The following is a 5813-nucleotide window of genomic DNA, read 5'->3' as shown; positions in this document are numbered from 1 at the left end:
CTAGTATATTAAAATTTACAGGCCTAGATTGCACTGTTGATAACTGTACATGTATAATAGGTCATGAAGTTTCTTGCATAGCAATCTTCATGTCAACTTCCATTAAGTTGTGTTCTAAGAATCTATGTACTATCCATCTTATTCTTCATAGTTGTACATATAATTTTTGCTGCAATTTAATGGGTTACACTTCGTAATTCCGAAACACGTAAATTGCCTACACCTCGATGTTCGTTAATCCGAAAACGTAAAAGGGTTCGTTAATCCGAACATTTGTGGCGTTATTCCGAAGGATCGATAATCCGAAAACGAAATAAGGTTCGATGTTCCAAAGGTTCGTTAATCCGAAAACGAAATAAGGTTTGCTGTTCCGAAGGTTCGTTAGTCCGAAAATGAAATAAGGTTTGTTAATCATTTAGTTTGTGGACTAACGAACCTTCGGAATTACGAACCTCATTTCGTTTTCGGATTAACAAACCTTCAGAATTACGAACCTCACTTCGTTTTCAGACTAACGAACCTTCGGAATTACAAAGCTCATTTCATTTTTGGACTAACGAACCTTCGGAAATATGAACGTTCGGAATAACGAACCTTCGGAATATCCGAACCTTCAGAATAACGAAGCTTCGGAATTATGAATGTATGCGATTTAATGTTCATCTTTCAATGAAATATTTGCCAAAGCATGGGTCCAAAGGATTCCTGATAAGTTATTTTCTTAAATTTCAGTACATGTGACCAACAACCTCAACACCAACAGTAATTTGTCCAACGTGAATTTGATATTTTTACTGAAATTGAAAACGCAACTCCCTATAAAAGCGTTAAGACAATTATATACTTGTCAAAATTGATGAAAAATTATCCTCCTTTGTACTTGATTGAATGCAGAAGAAACTCTGCAAGAGCTTCAAGAAATGAGGATACAACAATGTTTGAAGTTCGGGTTCACTCAAGCACAAGATGTACATGTATACCATGTGCAATCTCAATATCGCTGTTAAGCATTCCGCAGTGCTTACATGTATTAATGTCAAAGAAACTCTTGAACTTTCTTTTCTATTTGACATAACAACTTGAGATATTAATAGAATGAAGAAGAACAATTACTCTTTTAGATGGGCTATTTAAAAAAATGAATGTTTAGCCTTTTAAAGAATTTTTACTGAGTCAGATAAAATTATTAAATAATTAATGAAATGAATTGAAACAATAATAGTACTTCACATTTATCTCAAGTAAGGAATGGAATGACATCCATTACAAAACCTGATATCTCTCGTCTTCATGATACTGAATCTTTTTTTATTGCATACATCGTGTATGCAAACACATTTTTGTACTGACTTTTGGTGAAAAAAAAGTTTTTAATATGATACATATCAAACAATTGAATCAATCATTACTTTTCTCATTGAAACCAAAGGTACTTATATTATTTATTATCTAATTCTATTTCCTTTCTCTTCCAACTCCTTATTACACAATGAACTTTTTCAAGTTTTTGCTTTTGAAGACGAAGACTAAATATATACTTTTTTTGCTATTTAAAGAGAACACTCCTTGGTGACTTGTTTTTTCTGGTGGTTTGTCGTGTATAATAATTTTGTGTGAATGAATTTATATTTATTTTTGAAGATTAATATTCAAAAAGATAAATTTTATATTCGTTTTTCAAAGTGCCATTTTCAAATTCTAGAAATGAACAAAATGAAATATAAACCCATACTAAATTTATTAAGTTTTTCTACTTTTATTAACTTGTCTTGTCAGGCTGAGTATGATCATAGGGAAAAAGCACTTTCATATTTAAACGTTGGTCTAAAGTTGTGGTTTAGAGGTCAATTCCACCCCAGAAACATGTTGATTTGAGTCAATAGAGAAAAATCAATCAAGCATAATGCTGAAAATTTCATCAAAATCAGATGTAAATCAAGAAAGTTATGACAGATTAAGGTTTCGCTTATTTTTCACAAAACCAGGATGTGCATATAACTGTTTTCTGAAATTAAGCAGACATAAAAAAATGTCACAGCTTTCTTATTTTACATCCGATTTTGATGAAATTTTCAATTTGCTTGTTGGATATTTCTCTTTTTATTCAAATTAAATTTTGTTGGGGTAGACTTACTTTTTAACTATGGATAGCCAACTGGGACAGGTATCTTTTACTGTAGCCTACAAGTTCATTTTGTCAGCTCATTTGACACTCAAATCAAAATGGCCTTCAGATGTAAGAAACGGAAGCGTCGAAAAGATAGAAATGTAATGTGCTAGTTTTATTAAACATGAACAAAAGAGTGAGAGTCCAACATAGGAAAAGTGACCTCAAAACATAATTAAAAAAAAAACATGAAAAGGAAAAGTCTGTTGCATAATAAGCAGATTAGTAATTTTTGCAGTTCAGAGTCATTGTGTTGCTGACATTGACCCCCTTATGTTAACATTTAAATAGGCCTACAATAAAATAGATCGTTGAATACAGATGCATTTAAAAATACACAAGGATGAATATATACAAATTTATAAACATATATCACAAGCTAATTGCAGACATCAGTTAAAGGACAAGTCCACCCCAACAAAAACTTGATTTGAATAAAAAGAGAAAAATTCAACAAGCATAACACTGAAAATTTCATCAAAATCGGATGTAAAATAAAGTTATGACATTTGAAAGTTTTGCTTCATTTCACAAAAACAGTTAATGAACGAGCCAGCTACCTCCAAATGAGAGAATCGATGATGTCATTCACTCGCTATTTCTTTTGTTTTTTATTGTTTGAAATGTGAAATATATTGATTTTCTCGTCATTGTCATGTGAAAGGAAGTTTCATTCCTCCCTGAACACGTGGAATTCCATTATTTTAACATTTTGTGCTTCAGGCAAGGAAGTCCTAATTGTCAAATTCGTAAAAATTGAAATATTGTATGATTCAAACAATAAAAACAAAAGAAATAGTGAGTGACATCAACTCTCTCATTTGGATGTAACTGGCTCGTTCATATTATTATTTTGTTAAAATTAAGCGAAACTTTGAAATGTCATAACTTTCTTATTTTACATCCGATTTTGATGAAATCTTCAGCATTGTGCTTGTCTGATTTTTCTCTATTGATTCAAATCAACATTTTTCTGAGGTGGACTTGACCTTTAAAAATAAAACACGAATGTAAAATGGGAGAATCCAGCTTGTCAATATAATGGTGCATGGGTTAGTATTAGCATTTAAAAAAGCATAATTCACTCATAATAATTAACTTTACGACAATGATCATTATCATTAAATCATCATCATATTACTACTAATTGTTCCGTCATCATGAACAATAAATTCACCAACACGAGTTCATGTATGTTCAAAAGAAATAAAATCGTACAATATTCAAAAGATTAATGAACATAATTTCAAAGACATAATTGTAATCGAAAAGTAAGAATCCTTGATCATAAGACCATCGGCTTATCATCTGACAACCGCTGTCAGAACTGACTAGCTACTTGGATTCGCTAGCTTTTGAAAACCAAATCTTCTGCATGTGATATATAGCTATAGGATGAGGACAGTTTGTCATTACAGAAAACCACATATACACCGCAGATTGGGAACACTTTTAAGCATGCTGCGGTCACCTTTCCCCTACGGTGGCCGCATTGGCAAACCTTTTTAGCATTTATTCATATTTCTTGATATCAAGAATTACCATTGCTTAACTACGCAAAACCATTTCTTGATATCAATAATTCGATTTCTTGATATCAAGAAATACGATTAAATGCTAAAACGGCTTGCCATACGGCCGTACGCCGAGTTAAAAGTATTTCAGTGGCACCATTGAAATACCATTGGATGCCAATCAGTGGCGTACCGTGGGTCAGGGCATTGTAGGGCACCAGCAAAAATGATGAGTCAATTAGTGGGTGCGCGAAGTGCGCTCATTTGCCAGGTATACTGACCTAATAGAGACACTTTAAGGACGGTGCCATTAAACGAACATGAGATCTCACGTATCAAATAATGCGAGCGCGAAGCGCGAGCTGAAAATTTTTGATATTCAGACCTAATAAAGGATATCATATTAAGCAAATTTGTGTAATCATGATACGTACCTTTCTCACAGAACAAACAATGTGACGCGCGAGCTGAAATTTTTTGTATATATTGACCCGAAAAAGGGACATTTTAGGGAATTCACAAAGAGCTTGCATATCTAACCACAGTCCTCTAACGCGAGCGCCATGCCAGCGCTTGCTGATTTTGTTACAATTACACCTAACCCATGAAACACCTTTTGTAGTCATTGTAATCATGAACATGATATATATCTGACTAATCAAATATTGCGCGCGCGAAGCGCGAGCTGAAATTTTTTTGAAATTCAGACCTGAAGAAGGGCATTCTAATGTTTGTAGGAATTCTCTAAGACCGTACGTATTTCACTAACCAAATGATGCGTGCGCGAGCTGATTTTTTATATGAAAAGCAGACACCTCGCCAGTCCACTAATGCGAACGCAAACACGTGCCGGACATGTTTGATATTCAGACCTTAAAAGGGGGCAATCACGAAATAGTCAATAAAAGAGCATATGTCACTACATAAAACAATAAATACTCGAAGTGCAAGGAAATATATTTGGTGTATATTGACTTGAAAACGGGATGTTTTAGTACAACAGGATCATATATATATTTATATATCTCATTACTCAGACAATGCAAGCACCAGAAATGATGAACATATTAGCCCTCTATATACGCCCTAAACCAATTATGTTTCATAAATTTATGAAAAAAAATTCTTTCTTATATAATATGATGTAATATATATATAATATAACATAATATATAAAATACAATTTCTTCTTCCCCACTATGTTTCTCTTTCTTTCTCCTTCTTTTTCTCCTCCACCCCCCCCCCCCCCGTAATTACGCCACTGATGCCAATGGTATGACCATTGATCAATGGTTCTTAACTGTATTAATGATAGCTGTATGGTCGGTCAATGGTGAGCCCAACGGTAAATCATGTTCTCAATGGTATAACCAATGGTTTGCCCATTGATCAATGGTAACTGAATGGTATTGATAATGGCTGTATGGTCGGTCAATGGTGAGCCCAACGGCAAATGGTGATCTCAATGGTAGGCCTAATTAACCAATTGTGTCCAAGTATCTTATTGGTGTCTGATGGTGTTTGCTCGTATATATCGGTGAATGGTAGTCCAACGGTAAATTGTGTTCTCGATGGTAAATTAATTTGTTCATTGAAATTATTATGGTTAATTGGAATAAGTATTGCAAATAAGTTAATTTTTTGGTAAACTTGAATTATCACTGTATATTTGAATCATTTTGGTTAAATTGAATTAAGATTATTATTTGTAACTGAGATTTTATTCATGTCTATGTGCAATTTACATGTTTTTATTGTAAATTCAATGTCAATTCAGCCTTCGTAGCTGCTAAATTGAATAAAATATATCTTGAATCTTGAATCATTAATGTGTTTTTCAATGGTTTTCTAATTGAAACCAATGGTGTTCTAAATGGTGAATTCATTTTTCACTGGATTTCTAATGGTGTGTCTCGACGGCGAATTGTATTTTCAGTGGTATTCTAATTGTAAACCATTATGTACTCGGTTGCATTTGTCAGGATCTCTTTTTCAATTGTTTATATATGCTGTTTGTATATCAAAAGGAACTGTTGCTGAGCTAGCGCCATGAACGTCTTCAGTTTGGACGGTGTGTGCTTAGTGAGGTATCACAATTATGATGTTCATTTATAGCTGGATGTTGGCCGCGC

This window comes from Lytechinus variegatus, chromosome 4 (genome assembly GCF_018143015.1).
Source record: "Lytechinus variegatus isolate NC3 chromosome 4, Lvar_3.0, whole genome shotgun sequence".
NCBI classification, from domain to species: Eukaryota; Metazoa; Echinodermata; class Echinoidea; order Temnopleuroida; family Toxopneustidae; genus Lytechinus; species Lytechinus variegatus.
This window is presented reverse-complemented; position numbering follows the sequence as displayed.